Here is a 19,746-nt window from a genome sequence, read left to right on the forward strand (position 1 = left end):
CTGGCACTGCTTTGCAACACACAATATGAAATAAACAGCATCAGGAAGAGTGCCATCCGACCTGCTCTATACCCAAAATTCGCAGGTCTGTGCAAACCTGGAAACGTAAAACCACCAATTTTACTATTTGGAGGTAACCTATCGAAGCAAGTCAAGGAGCTCGATGAGGAGGCAAAAACCCTGGAGCTCATAAAAGTGACTTCATCAAAAACCTACTACGGCCATAAACAGAACCCTGATGCACCCACCAGTAGAACAAGACAAACTGGTGAAAGCTCAAAGGTCCGGTACACCGAACATGAGTCTTTTTTAGGCCATGGCCCAGGCCGGCCTTTTTGGAAAATACGCAAACCTCCAACACCAACCCAACCACAAACCCAGACACCGGCGCCTCAACATCAACGAAGGATTTACAAAAATAAGTAAACCTGCCACTGGTAACTATGGAGGTAGGTGGGTCTGGTTCCCTACAAATTGCAGGGAGCATGGAGGTTGGGGGGAGATTACACTTCTTTCTGGATGCATGGAGTATGTTAACTACCGACACTTATATTTTAAGCAGTATCCAGGGATATACCATAGAATTTATACACAAATACAGCCCTCCAGTTCAGCATGTACCGAACAGAATGTTCGTACTTTCAGGTAAAGAAAAATCAGAAGCGCATGCTGAACTGGAACGGCTTTACGCAAAAGGGGTAATTGAAAAATCCCAACACGAATCGCTAGAATTCGTGTCCAATATCTTTACCAAAAACAAAAAAGATGGTGGTTGTCGCATCATCATAGATTTGACCAAAATGAATACATTTGTACAATATATTCATTTTAAAATGGAAACCTTTGTCACTGCAAAACAATTGATTTCCAAAGGTTACTTCATGGCTAGCATCAATTTAAAAGATGCTTACTATTCAGTGCCTATACGAGGTGACCTCATATGTTACTTAAAAATCAACTGGATGGGACAGCGTTGGCAGTATAGAGCGCTGCCAAATGGCTTAACATCAGCCCCCAGGCTGTTCACAAAAATTTTGAGACCAGCCCTAGCGTTTCTACGGAAACGAAAACACATGGTCATGGCATATCTAGATGACATACTTATTGTGGGCAAAACTTTGGAATTGGCCAAACAAACCGTAACAGCCACAAAACAGTTATTTGAAAAACTGGGGTTTATTATCCATCCAGTTAAATCTAAATTAACGCCTTCCACTACTATGGACTATTTGGGGTTCACCATTGACTCAGTTCACATGTCGGTGACTTTGCCAAAGGGAAAGGCTATAGACTTAATAGAGGCTTGCAATAACCTCATTGACATCAGTAAACCATCCATCAGATTGGTAGCAAAAGTAATTGGCAAAATGGTGGCTGCTTTTCCAGCCACACAATTTGGACCTTTACATTACCAAAATTTACAGAGAGCAAAAATACGAGCACTCAAAATTAATGCTGGTAATTTTGACAGACCAATGGAGCTACCAATCAAAGCTATAATGGAACTAAAATGGTGAAAAGATAACATTCGGCTTTGTTTCAATCCAATCATTATCAGCAACCCTTCTATGGTGCTACAAACTGATGCCAGTGCACTTGGTTGGGGTGCCACCAATTCCATCTCCAGCTGTAGAGATAGATGGACTGCACAGGAGGCATCATTATTACAAACACTGGGCATAAACTACCTGGAAATGTTGGGTGCATTCCATGGCCTAAAGTCATATTGTTCTGGGTTATATCACCAGCATGTTAGACTACAGATTGACAATACCACCGTGGTAGCATATATCAACCACATGGGTGGAAACAAATCGACATCATGTGACAATCTGGCTAATACAATTTGGCAATGGTGTATCCAGAGACATATTTGGATATCAGCTACTTACCTACCAGGTCAACTAAATTTAGTGGCAGACACCAGGTCACGCAAATTTAATGAAAACACCGAATGGATGTTGAATAAAAAAGTATTTGCTGATATCACAGCACGGTATGGAACACCAGATATCGATCTATTCACATCCAGGCTTAATCACCAGTTATCAAACTATGTTTCGTGGGAACCAGACCCTGGGGCAGCAGCGACAGATGCATTTTCGCTGCATTAGGGGAAATTATTTATTTATGCATTCCCTCCTTTCTGCCTAATCAGTCAGGTATTAAGGAAAATACAGCAAGACTCTGCGTCTGGTATTTTGGTAGTACCCGATTGGCCTACTCAACCATGGTTCCCTGTGATACTCAACATGGTATTAGAACCATGTATCACCATCCCGATAGACCAGATTTATTGGTTCATCCCGTAATAAGGGATAGCCACCCATGTCATAACTATATGAATTTATTAATTTGTAGAGTCTAAAAATACCTCTACTACAGCTGGGACTGACGGACCGAACAGTGAACATAATTTCGGCGGCCCACAGACAGTCCACCAAAAAACAGTATCTGGTCTATATCAGGAAATGGGAGATGTATTGTCACAGAAATGGCATCACCTACGGATCAATGAACATCCTGTCTGTTCTGGAATTCCTGGCAGGCCTCCATTATAATGAGGGGCTCAGTTATAGTGCCATCAACTGCGCCAGAAGTGCCCTATCAACTTATCTATGGCAAGGAACAGAGCGTCATTCTGTTGGGACTCACCCCCTGGTACCAGTCGAGGGACGGCCGCTTCTTGCTCAGGCTTCAGGAAGCCGGTACAATGGAGAGGTACTAGGCTGCCATGGTCCTTGGAGCACTCGGGAATGCCATGGGCTATTATAACGTTACAGGTCACGGGTGCAACAAAGCTGGATTCAAGCTGACCGAGTCTGATTTATCAGAAGAGTTAAACATAATGGTTTTAAAACCATTTCAGTGAAGGGCTCCATTCGATACGCTCATGCACATGGCGACCGCCGAAGCTTTGGTTATTGGTGAGTTTTCTATTCTCGAGTGTTATTCTTTATTGTTTATGTATGACTCCGGTTTGTCCCATGGTATTGTTATCCATCTTACACATCCATCTTATCCACCAACACGCTTAATTCACCTGAATACATGACACACATAATCCTCGCGTGTTGTGAATTTAATGCTGCCTGCCCGCTGAGTTAAAGAGTTCCCACGGTAGACTCACGATACACTAAGGTAAACGCACGGGCCACTACGTTCTTACAACGAGTTAAAATGTTTCAATTCTTAACCACAAGAATAAATTTGACTCGTGGAAAACTTTAAACATGTTTGATTTTTTTTCAAGTTTGCAAGTTTCACGGGTACCTGCCGTTAGCGCCACGAGTCTCTAAGTTGCGTCCACGAGTTCCGACTTTACAGCTACGTTAATCGTACGTTATTACCATGAGTTTTAACTCGGGGTAATGGCCGGTTCTCACGGTGCGACCTGACGCAAGATGTCACCAGAGTGAAGTGGTCGTGGTCCAGCACGAGTTCCGCACGATATAACGGGGGGTAGATAAAGAGTTCCCACGGTACTCGGCAATTCTGTCATTTGTGCGAGTGACTTGTCCGTCTCCCGATCTTTCCCGTTAATCGTGAATGAACATCGTGGACTGTAGTGTAGTTAATCACGTGGCACAAATGATGTCACTTTTTTTCACACACTATATAAATATCCTCCGTTTGTAGAATTGGCTCATTTGCAGACATGCCTATACAAAGTTGGTTCGAGTACAGGCTGGTTGTTATTTTCATTGACGCGCTAATTGATGCATTAGCACAACATGTGCATTGAAAACGCTTGCGTGAAGGCAGAAGGGTGAGATTAATTAAAAAGAGAATTAAGAGGAAGTCTCACTGGGTTCCCATGTTTCAACGGAGACCTCAATTTGGACAATATGAGCAACTGCTTAATGTGCTGTGCGAAGAGGATAAAAGTGCATTCAAAAACTTTGTCAGAATTTCACCCGAGCTCTTTAATGAGTTAAAGAATAATTTGGGACCTCTGCTGAAGAAGACTGACACTGTAATGAGAAAGGCACTGGAACCAGGGTTGCGCATAGCAATCACCCTCCGCTACTTGGCCTCAGGCGATTCTTATAAAAGTCTATCTTACATCTTTCTTGTCGCCACCAACAGCATCTGTGGTATTGTCAGAGAAACCTGTGAGGCGATCATCCAATTTTATTCAGCTGAAGTGATGGAATGCCCCAGTACACCAGATGCGTGGAAGAGAGTTGCACTGGGGTTTGAAAACAGGTGGAACTTTGCTCACACATGTGTGGCTTTGGATGGCAAGCATGTGGCAATTCGTAAACCGGAGGTGGCTCAAATTATTTCAATTACAAGAAATTCCACTCAATTGTACTCATGGCGGTGGTTGATTATAACTACAACTTCCTGTATGTGGATGTGGGCACACCTGGAAGTGTTGGTGATGGCCGGATTTGGAAAGAAACCTGGCTTGGAAAGAAAATGGAAGGTGGAACAGCAGGCATGCCTGATCCAGAACCTCTGTCAGGAGAAGACAGCCCGGACATCCCATATGCGATGGTTGCTGATGAAGCCTTTGCACTACGGCCCTGGATTATGAAGCCATATCCACAGAGGAATCTAACTAGGGAACAGAGGATCTTCAATTACAGGCTGTCAAGGGCCAGGAGGGTAGTAGACAATTATTTTGGCATCTTGGCAAACAGATTTAGATGCTTGCTCAAGACAATGGAGCAGAGGCCCAAGAATGTGGAGAGTATAGTATATGCAGCATGTGTTCTGCACAACCTGATCCGAATGAGAGGTGCAGCTGCTGGATCAGCAACATCCATCCAGGACGGTGACATAGTGGACAGTGACACAGGGGAAGTAACACTAGGTGCTTGGAGAAGTGGTGCGAACAAGTTGAAAATGGTCTCACTGCAGCATTTGAAAGGTAACTCGGGCACATCCAGTGTGAAAGAGCAAAGAGACCATCTCTGCGCTTACTGCAATTCACAATTGGGGAGTGTGCCGTGGCAGGACAGCTATATTGATGGGTAGCCGACCACAGGAACACTACTGCATGTTATAGAGAATCTCATTGCATTGGTACCACTCCACCAGTTCCCCCTCTTGTTCCCTGTTGAAGTTATATGGCCTTACCTTCTGCCATCTTCCCTTTATGTTATCGTCTGCTGAGGCTATTGGGGAGGCAACAGCTACTGGGGAGGCAATTTCAAATCCACCTTGATCACCCTCTCCCTGCTCCAAGGAGCCCACAGGCAGTGGTATCTCTGGCATCTCCTCTTGCCTCTCCACCTGTCTCTCTTGCTGAGTCTCCTCCTAATTTACCTGCATGGCTAAAAACTTTGACTTTCTTTGACCCCTTTCTTTGCGCTTTTCTGAGAGGCATCTCTGCAAGTCTTACAGTGAAAAAGATTCTCAAACAATGACAATTAGGTGGGACGTCCTCGATGGACACATGGTCCATTGGCGATATTGAGACCACCTTTTTTACTCACCTTATGTCCCCTCTGTCAAGCTTCCGGGTTTACCGTTCGCAGGAGTTCCCAAGGTACCCGCAAGAGTCATTACGGATATCGCACGGATATCGCACTGGCATCTGCGTTCATACAATGTTGCAACGCTCACCAAAAAGTGCTCAAGTCACTCTGGGAGAAATTCAAAAATGTTTGAATTTTCTCCCGACCTTACAAAGTTACACGACTACCTGCCGTTAGCGCTACGGAGGTCCTCGGTGGTCCACGGATGCCGTACTGTTATCGCAGGAGGTTCCCACGATGATAAACTCTTGTTAAGTCTTGCGTCAGGTCGCACCGTGAGAAAGCCCTTCAACTCGTGTGTCAACTCCCACCGTGAGACAGGGGTTTTACAGTGCCAGAGACCTCGGTTCGATCCTGACTACAGGTGCTATCTCTACAGGGATTATACATTCTCACTATGAATCCAGTTTCCACCTATATTAAAGAATTGCAGGTTTGTAAGTTTTGTTTTTTTTGCTCTGTGAATTGTCCCTAGTGTGTAGGAGGGAACTTGCTTAGGGGGTCATTGTTAGTCGGCATGGACTCAGTGGGCCGAAGAGCCTGTTGCCACTCTGTAACACTAACACTAAAACTAAAACTAAATTAATCTAAATGATTGCTTCCGATGTTTTCTGTGTCTGTAGCTGGAGATTATTCAATTTCCTAAATGAATAACCCTAACCCTGAACAGTCCAACAGGATGGGTAATGGGTGTCATTATGTTTCAAAACATAGAAACATAGAAAATAGGTGCAGGAGGAGGCCATTCGGCCCTTCGAGCCAGTACCGCCATTCATTGTGAACATGGCTGATTGTTCCCTATCAATAATCCATGCCTGCCTTCTCCCCATATCCCTTGACTCCACTAGCCCCTAGAGCTCCATCTAACTCTCTCATGAATCCATCCAGTGATTTGGCCTCCACTGCCCTCTGTGGCAGGGAATTCCATAAAATCACAACTCTGAGCGAAAAAGTGTTTTCTCACCTCAGTCTTAAATGACCTCCCCTTTATTCTAAGACTGTGTCCCCTGGTTCTGGACTCGCCCAACATTGGGAACTTTTTTCCTGCATCTAGCTTGTCCAGTCCTTTTATGATTTTATATGTTTCTATAAAATCCCCCCTCATCTTTCCAAACTCCCGTGAATACAAGCCTAGTCTTTTCAATCTTTCCTCATATGACAGTCCTGCCATCCCAGGGATCAATCTCGTGAACCTACACTGCACTGCCTCAATCACAAGGATGACCTTCCTCAAATTAGGAGACCAAATCTGTACACAATACTCCACATGTGGTCTCACTAGAGCCCTATACAACTGCAGAAGAACCTCTTTACTCATATACTGAAATCCTCTTGTTATGAAGGCCAACATTCCATTAGCTTTCTTCACTGCCTGCTGTACCTGCACACCAACTTTCAGTGACCAGTGTACAAGGACTCCCAGGTCTCGCTGTAACTCCCCCTTACCTAACCTAACCCCATTGAGATAATAATCTGCCCCCTTGTTTTTGCCGCCAAAGTGGATAACCTCACATTTATCTATATTATACTGCATCTGCCATGCATCTGTCCACTCACTGAACCTGTCCAGGTCACCCTGCAACCTCCTAACATCCTCTTCACAGTTCACACTGCCACCCAGATTTGTGTCATCTGCAAACTTGCTAGTGCTGCTCCTAATTCCCTCTACCAAATCATTAATATATGTGGTAAACAGTTGCGGCCCCAACACCGAGCCTTGCTGCACTCCACTTGCCACTGCCTGCCACTACATCCACTGGCACCCCTTCATCCATTTTACTTGTCACATCCTCAAAAAATTCCAAAAGATTAGTCAAGCATGATTTCCCTTTCATAAATCCATGTTGACTTGAACTAATCCTTTTACTGTTATCCAAGTGCCCCATTATTTCCTTTTAATAATTGACTCCAGCATCTTTCCCACCACCGAAGTCAGGCTAACTGGTCTGTAATTCCCCGTTTTCTCTCTCGCTCCTTTCTTGAAAAGTAGGATAACATTAGCTATCCTCCAATCCACAGGAACTGATCCTGAATCTATTGAACATTGGAAAATGATCACCAATGCATCCAATATTTCTAGAGCCACCTCCCTGAGGACCCTGGGATGCAGACCATCAGGTCCAGGGGATTTATCATCCTTCAGTCCCATTAGCCTACCCAATACTATTTCTCGCCTAATGAAAATTTATTTCAGTTCGTCTACCCCCTTAGATCCTCTGTCCTCCAGTACATCTGGGAGATTGTTTGTGTCTTACTTAGTGAAGACAGATCCGAAGTACCTATTCAACTCTTCTGCCATTTCATTGTTGCCCATAATAACTTCACCCGTGTCTGCCTTCAAGGGACCCACATTTGACTTTGCTACTCTTTTTCCCTTAACATATCTAAAGAAGCTTTTACAGTCCTTCTTTATATTCCTGGCCAGCTTCCCCTCGTATTTCATCTTTTCAGCCCGTATTGCCCGTTTTGTTTTTCTTCTGTTGTCCTATGAAAGGTTCCCAATCCTCTGGCTTCCGGCTACTCTTTGCTATGTTATACATCTTTTCATTTAGTTCTATTCTATCCCTAACTTCTCTTGTCAGCCACGGTTGCCTCCTACTCCCCTTAGAATCTTTCTTCCTTTTTGGAATGAAATGATGACTAGAACTAGGGGACATAGTTGCAGAATAAGGGGGGGCTCTTTTAAAACTGAGATGAGGAAGAACTTCTTCACCCAGAGGGTGGTTAATTTATGGAATTCACTGCCCCAGGGAGCAGTGGAAGCAGAAACGTTAAATATATTTAAGTCTAAAATAGATGGTTTTTTAGCTGCCAAGGGGATAAGGGGCTACGGGGAGAGGGCAGGGATATGGACCTAGGTATGGTTAGTATAGTAAGACCTGAGTGATCTCCTGGACAAGTGTCGATCGCCTGGATTGGGGTCGGAGAGGAATTTCCCGGATTTTTTTCCCGAATTGGACCTGGGTTTTTATCCGTTTTTTTGCCTCCCCCAGGAGATCACGAGGTTCTTGGGGTGGAGAGGGGTGATAGCGGTATAAAGGGGAGGGTAGTGTCTTGTGTTCTGTGTCTTGTGTCTACTGTTTGTGGGTAAGTGTGTCTGTTTAGTGTTCAGCCATGAGCGAATGGCGGTGCGGGCTCGACGGACCTGGTGGTCTACTCTCGCACCTACTTTCTATGTTTCTATGATCCTGCGTCTCCCGGATTATGCCCAGAAATTCCTGCCAAAACCTACCCTATTTTTGTTAGCTGAATAGAAACATAGAAACATAGAACATAGGTGCAGGAGTAGGCCATTCGGCCCTTCGAGCCTGCACTGCCATTCAATATGATCATGGCTGATCATCCAACTCAGTATCCCTTACCTGCCTTTCCTCTCAATACCCCCTGATACCTTTAGCCACAAGGGCCACATCTAACTCCCTCTTAAATATAGCCAATGAACTGGCCTCAACTACCTTCTGTGGCAGACAGTTCCAGAGATTCACCACTCTCTGTGTGAAAAATGTTTTTCTCATCTAAAGGATTTCCTCTCTATCTTTAAGCTGTGACCCCTTGTCCTGGACTTTCCCAACATCGGGAACAATCTTCCTGCATCCTAAGCGAGTACAAGCCGAGTCTATCCAGTCTTTCCTCATATGAAAGTCCTGACATCCCAGGTATCAGTCTGGTGAACCTTCTCTGCACTCCCTCTATGGCAATAATGTCCTTCCTCAGGTTTGGAGACCAAAACTATACGCAATACTCCAGGTGTGGTCTCACCAAGACCCTGTACAACTGCAGTAGAACCTCCCTGCTCCTATACTCAAATCATTTTGCTATGAATGCTAACATACCATTTGCTTTCTTCACTGCCTGCTGCACCTGCATGCCTTTCAATGACTGGTGTACCATGACACCCAGGTCTCGTTGCATCTCCCCTTTTCCTAATCGGCCACCATTTAGATAAAAGTCTACTTTCCTGTTTTTGCCACCAAAGTAGATAACCTCACATTTATCCACATTATACTGCATCTGCCATGCATTGTCCCACTCACCCAACCTATCCAAGTCTCCTAGCATCCTTCTCACAGCTAACACTGCCCCCCAGTTTAGTGTCATCCGCAAACTTGGAGATGTTGCATTCAATTCCCTCGTCCAAATCATTAATATATATTGTAAATAGCTGGGATCCCAGCACTGAGCCTTGCGGTACCCCACTAGTCACTGCCTGCCATTCTGAAAAGGACCCGTTTACTCCTACTCTTTACTTCTGAAGATTTCTGGTCCTGACATATTTATTTTGCATAAATCAAACAAATGTAGTTCATAGGTACTCCTAGACTTCCATTGGGGAAAGCACAATTGTGAGAACCACAACCAAAAGGTTTGGCCCAGGATTTGTGTTTAATTCTCTCCTATCCATAGTCCTTTGAGAAAATACAAAAAAACATACTCATTATATTTTTAATTGATTGTCTCCAGTAATCCTGCAGAATCCCATCAGTGCACCCTTCTATTAATCTTTCTAAAACGCTTAACCATTAATTTAGTGCAAGAAGTTCAGCTGGAAATATGTACAACAGGTGTCATCCTTTAATTCTATCCTATTGCAGAATAATGTGGCCTTTTTCTAATTGAATCTAATTTCCCAATAATTAAAATAAAATCATCTAGTTCTTTTACTGTTACTTAACGCATTTTGCTACCAGTTACATTGATTCACCATGAGCAATTTCACAGAGGATTTAATAGCTTTCATTTTGTCTAATAATGGCTTAAGGAACTGAAATATTGCTGGAATATTTAGTCTTAGCAATTATTAACAGATCAAACAATTCTTAATAAAATATAAATTCTTTCAAGGTTACTATAGTATGGTATTACACGCAGAATCATGTAACCTGTCACTTTGAAGGCAAAATCCAAACTGTAGATCTTGCTAACACTGACCAAAGCTTCTGTATGAAGAGAGAAAGAGTCGGAACTAATTGGCAAAAAATAAATTCTGAAATCCCAATGGGTTCTGATTTTAATTCTCAGCCAATTTTCAATGAATGAACTCTATTCCTAAATTGAGGTTAGAGTGAATTAATTTTCAGCTCCACAGTTATACTTGGGAAATCACTTATTTCCACAAGTGCCCCTTCTCCTACCAAAGCAGCATTTCGTTAATGGACTTTAGTAGATGGATTCTACCCCGAAAACTGAAAACTCCTAACTGTGCAGGCTGTCTCCAGAGGCACCGTGCTACTCAATGTATTACTGTTGGTTCTATGTGCTCAACTAGTTCTATTAGGCACTGTGAAGGGTCTGTCCCACTGCGGCGACCTAATCCGCGAGTTAAGAAGAGTGTCTTCTACCTTCAAGCTCGAGGGCACTCACCTGGAAAACCTCGAGCTGGATCGACCGTCCGCATTGAAACCACGAGCTGGATCGACCGGCCGCACACACACCCACACACACACACACACATACACATCGCAAAGGCGGGGGCCAGGGAAAGCGGGGGAGCGCTGTCTGAAATTCATACCCGCGATGAAGAGGAAGGTAAAAGACGACTGCACAGTGTACGTTGTCCTTTAGAGAGTGCGGGGAGGGGGGGGGAGAAGGGTGGGGGAGGAAGAAGGAGGGGAGGGAGAGGGGGGGGGGAAGTGAGATGGGGAGGAGTCATTCCTTTGGTTTTGTGTACGTAGATGGGGTTGTTCCTCTTTTGGTTTCGGCCGCCTTTTTGTATTTTCTTGCCGCTGTTGTTTTCGGTCCTTTCTCTTTTTTTGGTTCCCTTGCTCTGGTTGGGTCGCGGCATTTTTATTGTTGGCCTTTGTTTTGTCTCCTGGAGAGTGGTCACTTTTAAGGAGTATAATAAGGTTTAGTGGACGTTTTACCTACTGGTCGGTTTCCCTTGGTCCTGAAAACTCCAATGAACCAATCAAAATGCCCGGTCAACGAAGGAGATTGCCTACGGCTGCCCTCGACTGCCTGTAACTAAGTAGAGACCCCACTCCACTGCACTAAAAAGAACCATGCTGACCAAATTTTACTCACGGAAATTTTTTTAACATGCTGAAAAATTTTCCGAGGCCTCAGCTAGGTCGTGAATATTCGTGTACTTCCCTCGAGCATGAAGGAGAGTTCCAGTGACCTCATAGGACCTCCTAGGACCATGTGTCGACCATGCTGCGAGTTTGCGTCGAGGGCAAACTCGTCTAAACTCGCAGATTAGGTCACCGCAGTGTTGACAGCCCCTTAAGACAACATGTTTTGCCCATCTCAAGGCAGCATGTGGGAGATTAGGAAAGAACAGGATACTGGACCTGTTCATATGCCCATGAAGTGTCAACTCAGGGACTCATCTTTCCTGCAGTATCTATGCATTTCTACTTCATCCAGCTATCAACGGAGGGAATGTAAGCCCAAGCACTTTAAGCAGCTCTTCAAATACCGTATTGGAGATTCTACTGACATGCTCTTCATCATTGCTCAGGTTGCAAAAGACCGTGAAAACATTAAACCAAGAGAGAGTCAAATGTCTGTTTAGGTTTTTCTGAGTTTAGAGATACAGTGCAGGCCCTTCAGCCCACCGAGTCCATGCTGACCAGCAATGCCCGTTACACTAGCACACCCTTCATACTAGGGACAATTTACAATTTTTACCGAAGCCAAATAACTTACAAACCTGGTCGTCTTTGGAGTTTGGACGGAACCGGAGCACCCAGGGAATACCCAGGCTGTCACGGGAAGAATATATAAACATACAAACTCTGTACAGACAGCACCTATAGTCAGGTTGAACCTGGGTCTCTGGTGCCGGAAAGGCAGCAACTCTACCGCCGCTACTGCCATCTCTGCTGATGAATGCAAGGAAACATAGAAACATAGAACATAGAAATTAGGTGCAGGAGTAGGCCATTCGGCCCTTCGAGCCTGCACCGCCATTCAATATGATCATGGCTGATCATCCAACTCAGTATCCCGTACCTGCCTTCTCTCCATACCCTCTGATCCCCTTAGCCACAAGGGCCACATCTAACTCCCTCTTAAATATAGCCAATGAACTGGCCTCGACTACCCTCTGTGGCAGAGAGTTCCAGAGATTCACCACTCTCTGTGTGAAAAAAGTTCTTCTCATCTCGGTTTTAAAGGATTTCCCCCTTATCCTTAAGCTGTGACCCCTTGTCCTGGACTTCCCCAACATCGGGAGCAATCTTCCTGCATCTAGCCTGTCCAACCCCTTAAGAATTTTGTAAGTTTCTATAAGATCCCCTCTCAATCTCCTAAATTCTAGAGAGTATAAACCAAGTCTACCCAGTCTTTCTTCATAAGACAGTCCTGACATCCCAGGAATCAGTCTGGTGAACCTTCTCTGCACGCCCTCTATGGCAATAATGTCCTTCCTCAGATTTGGAGACCAAAACTGTACGCAATACTCCAGGTGTGGTCTCACCAAGACCCTGTACAACTGCAGTAGAACCTCCCTGCTCCTATACTCAAATCCTTTTGCTATGAAAGCTAACATACCATTTGCTTTCTTCACTGCCTGCTGCACCTGCATGCCCACTTTCAATGACTGGTGTACCATGACACCCAGGTCTCGCTACATCTCCCCTTTTCCTAGTCGGCCACCATTTAGATAATAGTCTGCTTTCCTGTTTTTGCCACCAAAATGGATAACCTCACATTTATCCACATTATACTGCATTTAATGTTTTAATGCTTTAAAGCCAGACATTTCTTGTTTGAACACCATGACTTTGACAACTGAGCTCCACATCTTACCTTTGGCGTGAAGAAGCTGATGGGTTACTTGATGGCAGAATTTATAGCCTGAAACAGCAGCATAGGGACTGTCTCTTCATCAATTCCTCTGGGCATCTGTAAGCCTTGGCTGGAGAATGGGACTCGACGAGAGATGTGGCATGGCAGGTACCTCTCAGGATAATTCACACATCTGCCCAAGTAAAGCCAATCTTTTAAATGGACCGGACATATGATGGATTGTAGGAAAAAATAGTCACACTCTTGGAGAGCAGATCTATGGCCAACATAAAGAAGGGTAAAGAACATCAGTCATGACATGAAACTTGAATTTAGAGGCAGAGGCTGACATTGTGTTTACTACTTTCTGACGTGCAATGGGAACACTAAGTTATACAGGCAGGCTGCATATCAAAAACCCATAAAAAGGATAGGCATCAAACAAACAGAAAAGTAGAGTCACGTGCTCAGTCCCAGTTCTCAGAGAAATACTGTAAAAGCTTTGCAACTGCTTTAGGGTGCGATTGATTTTCAGAAAGGACACATTAATGCAACATGTGGTGTGTGATAAAATATGTTGTGATGGTATTGATTGCCAAGTTTTCTTTAGGATAATACCTGTAATTGACACCATTCAATAGTGATGCTACCAGATAATGTGCAATATATTTGTCGTGTAGACATTTTGATCTGCAAATATGATATGCTGTGCATGAAAGAGTAGGCAAAAGGCAGTAATTATCAACAATTGATTTAACGAAATAGGAACCAGAGCAGGTTATTTGTTGAAAAGTGTGATGAATATCCCTTTATTCATTTTTGATAACCACCCACAGCTGTAGTGACGGGATCAAGTGATTTGTAAACATACAATTCCGCTACTGGGAAGGGAAAACAAGTTGTTAAATATAATGAAGCAATATTGATGGAACTCTGCACTTCACAACATCTGCAAGGTGACTTTATGACACTGATCAAGTATTCAGCAACGTATCTGGGGGAATGAGATGCTGTTGCAAAATGTTCCAAACAACAAGCGTGAATGCAGTGGCAAAGATGCCTGTATTCAGAATGATCTACGTATTTAAGATAAGAAACTGAGATATCGATACACCACATAATCATGAGAGGAATAGATCGAGTAGATGCAAGAGTCTCTTGCCCAGAGTAGGGGAATCGAGGACCCGATGACATAGGTTCAAGGTGAAGGGGAAAAGATTTAATAGGAATCCGAGGGTAACTTTTTCCACACAAAGGGTGGTGGGTGTATGAAACAAGCTGCCATAGGAGGTAGTTGAGGCAGGGACTATTCCATTGTTTAAGAAACGGTTTGTTATATGGATAGTACACAAAAATGCTGGAGAAACTCAGCTGGTGCAGCAGCATCTATGGAGCGAAGGAAATAGGTAACGTTTCGGGCCGAAACCCTTCTTCAGACCTATATGGATAGGACTGGTTTGGAGGGATATGGATCAATCACAGACAAGTGGGACTAGTGTAGCTGAGACTGTTGGCCCGTGTGGGGAAGTTGAGCCAAAGGACCTGTTTCTATGCTGTCTCACTCTATAACTATCTATAACAAGGCAAGTGGAAGGGACATGTGAGGATGTTAATGGGGTGTAAGGTGGGCAGAAAGAACATTAAAGTCAGAATGCTCTTCTACAAATGCACGGGGCTTTGGGTGAGGAAACACCAAGAGCACTGTTGGCTTTCTTATTTAAAGAACAATGTACTTGCCTCAAACTAGGCCCATGAAGGCTCACTAGATTGATTCCTGGGATTAGAGGAGTTGTCTAATGAGGAAAAACTGAGCAGAATGGGCTGACACTCTCTCTCTCTCTCGAATTCAGTAGAATGAAAAGTGATCTATTTGAAAGCCGTACGACTCTGAGGGGTTTGTCAAGTCCAATACTGAGAACATGTCACTCCTTTCACAGGAATCTCAGGATTAGAGGTCAATCCAATTAAGACTTGAGTGAAAAAAAAATTCTGCCAGAGGGTTGTGAATTTATGGAAGTCACTAATAGTGCTAAGGATCTTTAATTTTACTCTATACTGAGATGGATATTTGAACAACATGAAAATAAATCAAGGGTTGAGGAGAACAGGCAAAAGATCAAATAAGCCATGATCTTATTGAAAGGTGCAGCGGATTCAAAGGACTAGAGGCCTGTGCCTGGCACTATTGTTTAAGTTATGTAATGCAAAATATGGGTGTCATCATTATTTGGAATATATATCTCAGGGTTGTATACCGCACGGACACAGATGCTCAGACCAACAGTACTTGTTCATGCTGACCAAAATGCTTTATCTATGCTAGTCCCATGCCCACATTTAGCACATATCATTCTAAATCTTTCTTAGCCATGTACCTGTCCAAATGATTTTTATTTGTTCTAATAGTACTTACCTCAACCACCTCCTCTGGGAGCTCATTCCATATGTGTGAAAAGGTTGACCCTCAAATTCCTATTAAATTTTGCCTCTCACATCTACGTCCTCTGGTTGTTGATTTCTCTACCCAGACAAAAATATGTTGTACAGTTGTAAACTGCTCGTTTCTAAGATTCCCCCTGTCTAGTTTCAGTAAAAACACTGAATCAAGCACTTGAAACAACTAAATTTTATTTTAACAAAAGCGTGTCACAGTTCAACTACTGTACCAATCCCACCACGGGTTCGATACTCGTGTCTGCCTGTTCAAGCCCTCTAGGCCTCGCTCAGACAGAGACACTCCAGAAGCTCACACAGTGCCAAGCGCTCTCCCAGAAGTTCGATGCTGAATCTCCTTGTAGCGGACTTTTATATGTCCCGGGACCTCGAGGGGCCAAACCATATGGGGTGGTCTCTTAATAACCCAATTACAGATATTGATTAACCCCATACATAAGACATTTCCCTAACCCAATAATACAACAGCACAATACATTGTATTCAAACCAGACTTCGTAAGGAAGCCAACTTAGAAACATTTCCCCTGATCTGCAAGAAACCCAGACAAGGCTCAATACCTCATCCAATCAACACTCGGCAAAGTAGAACTCTGCAACATTATTTACAATTATTTACAAGGTGTCTGTCTGGTTTGTAGCCATCCAATCCATTCTATGCATTTTCCACATAAGTGACAGGGTTTGCATATGTTCTCCTTCTTTGCATGCAAATTGTATCTAAGCTCCAGACACACTGGCACCTCTTCACAGCTTATCCCAGCTCTGCACAGAGCAACTCCAAATGGAACAAATGTCCCTGCAACCGTGAAGCTTTTACCCCATTTTGAAGTCCTAGTATTTCCAATTTAGCCAGGATTAACATTCCTTTCTTTTTATCATAATGATAACACATCATTAACTTTATTTCGCCTTCCATCATAGTGAGGAATGTGTAGGAGTCACTGTGGTGGATGTTCATGTTAAAATGTGTTTTTGAGTGTGTTGCTTTAATTGTATGACTGACCTGGCCAGTGAAATTCCTTGGATGATGGAAAACATACTTGGCGAATAAAATCTGATTCTGATTAATGATAACCAAAATGGCTCAATAATCATCTAACCAGATATACAAGTGTATATATCAGATATATAAGTGTGCTTTACATTTCCCATCTATCAGCAAAACAAGATGATGTTTCTTCCCCGAATCTTGTATTCTCAAACCAATTTTTCAATTACGCAAGGCAACTTTTGCATTCTCAAACCAACTTTTCAATTAGGCAAGGCAACTTTTGCATTCTCAAACCAACTTTTCAATTAGGCAAGGCAACTTTTGCATTCTAAAAACAGCTTTTCAATTAGGCAAGGTAACATTTTCATTCTCAAACCAACATTACAATTCGGCAAGGCAACTAGCATTCTCAAACCAACTTTTCAATTAGGCAAGGCATTCTCAAACCAACTATTCAATTAGGCAAGGCATTCTCAAATCAACTTTTCAATTAGTCAAGGCAACTTTAGCATTCTCAAACCAACTTTTCAATTAGGCAAGGCAACTTTTGCATTCTCAAACCAACCATTTCAATTAGGCAAGGCAACTTTAGCATTCTCAAATCAACTTTTCTATTAGGCATGGTAGCTTTTGCATTCTCAAAACCAACATTTCAATTAGGCAAGGCAACTTTAGAATTCTCAAACCAACTGTTCAATTAGGCTAGGCAACTAGCATTCTCAAATTAATTTTCAATTTGGCAAGGCAACTTTTGCATTCTCAAACCAACTTTTCAATAAGGCAAGGCAACTTTTGCATTCTCAAACCAACTTTTCAATTAGGCAAGGCATTCTCAAACCAAATGTTCAATTAGGCAAGGAATTCTCAAATCAACTTTCCAATTATGCAAGGCAACTTTAGCCTTCTCAAACCAACTTTTCAATTAGGCAATGCAACTTTAGCATTCTCAAACCAACTTTTCCATTAGGCAAAGCAACTTTTGAATTCTCAAACCAAAAATCACTTTTGCATTTTCAAACCAAAAAACATTTTGCATTATTAAACTCCATTTTAAAACCACATTAAGGGCACTGACAGGTCAGTAAAACCACTCATAGTTTAGTAGACATGTGTTCAGTGTTCTTCACAGCTCAGACTGAGAATTGCAAGCTCTCGCTCCCCCCATCTTGCAGAGAACTGAGGCACTTCCACACTTCCGGGTTTTATAGTCGCTCCAGAACGAGCATGGCCTTCAGGAGAGAGAATCTCAACATTTTTTAAACATTAATTAATCTTTTATTTTTCATCTTCTCTTGTCCTGACCAACGGATGGGAACTCTGAGTAAGATGGCCAAAAATCACAGCCTTAAGTGGTAGCGTATTTTCTAAAACCAATATACAGTGCAACAGGAAGTGGTCAAGATGAGACTTTTAGTTTATAGATGTACCTTCACTCATTGACCCTTTGACTCTACAACACTCTCTGAGACTCTGCCATTTACTGTGAAACATAGAAACATAGAAAATAGGTGCAGGAGTAGGCGATTCGGCCCTTCGAGCCTGCACCGCCATTCAATATGATCATGGCTGATCATCCAACTCAGTATCCTGTACCTGCCTTCTCTCCATACCCCCTGATACCTTTAGCCACAAGGGCCACATCTAACTCCCTCTTAAATATAGCCAATGAACTGGCCTCAACTAACTTCTGTGGCAGAGAATTCCAGAGATTCACCACTCTGTGTGAAAAATGTTTTTCTCATCTCGGTCCTAAAAGATTTCCCCCTTATCCTTGAACTGTGACCCCTTGTTTTGGACTTCACAAACATCGGGAACAATCTTCCTGCATCTAGCCTGTCCAACCCCCTAAGAATTTTGTAAGTTTCTATAAGATCCCCCCTCAATCTTCTAAATTCTAGCGAGTACAAGCCGAGTCTATCCAGTCTTTCTTCAAATAAAAGTCCTGACATCCCAGGAATCAGTCTGGTGAACCTTCTCTGTACTCCCTCTATGGCAAGAATGTCTTTCCTCAGATTAGGAGACCAAAACTGTACGCAATACTCCAGGTGTGGTCTCGCCAAGACCCTGTACAACTGCAGTAGAACCTCCCTGCTCGTATACTCAAATCCTTTTGCTATGAATGCTAACATACCATTCACTTTCTTCACTGCCTGCTGCACCTGCATGCCTACTTTGAATGACTGGTGTACCATGACACCCAGGTCTCGTTGCATCTCCCCTTTTCCTAATCGGCCACCATTTAGATAATAGTCTACTTTCCTGTTTTTGCCACAAAGTGGATAGCTTCACATTTATCCACATTATACTGCATCTGCCATGCATTTGCCCACTCACCCAGCCTATCCATGTCACCTTGCAGCCTTCTAGCATCCTCCTCACAGCTAACACTGCCCCCCAGCTTTGTGTCATCCACAAACTTGGAGATGTTGCATTCAATTCCCTCGTCCAAATCATTAATATATATTGTAAATAGCTGGGGTCCCAGCACTGAGCCTTGCGGTACCCCACTAGTCACTGCCTGCCATTCTGAAAAGGACCCGTTTACTCCCTCTTGGTGACAGCACGGATCGGTGCTGTATAATACATGATCAGTAAGTTTGCAGAGGCAACTAAATGGGGAACTATGGTAGATAGCGAAGATGATTATCAAAAAATGTCAGCAGTATTATTATCAGCTGAGCAAGTGGGCTGAAAAATGGTTAATGGAGTTTAATGCAGATAAGTGTAATGTGTTGCATATTGGGAAACCAAACAAGGGCAGGACCTTCAAGTGCTCCAGTGTGGGAACAAACTGGAGCACTTGGAAAAAAACCCACACAGTCACAGGGAGAACATATAAACTCCATGCAGAGAGCACTCGTAGTCAGGATCGAACTGGGATCTCTGGTCCTGTAAGGCAGCAATTTTATTGTTGCGCCACTGTGCCGCCCCACATTGCCTCACAGGTTGTTATATAAAAATAAAATAACAGAGAACACATGCAAGATATCAGGAGAGGAGATCAAATCTTTGACAGAGAGAAGGTTGTTAAGCAGCTTCTTCAAAGAATAAAAAAGTGGTTAAGAGGCTTCCAGTAATG

The sequence above is a fragment of the Amblyraja radiata genome, chromosome 1, assembly GCF_010909765.2.
Source record: "Amblyraja radiata isolate CabotCenter1 chromosome 1, sAmbRad1.1.pri, whole genome shotgun sequence".
Classification (NCBI taxonomy): domain Eukaryota; kingdom Metazoa; phylum Chordata; class Chondrichthyes; order Rajiformes; family Rajidae; genus Amblyraja; species Amblyraja radiata.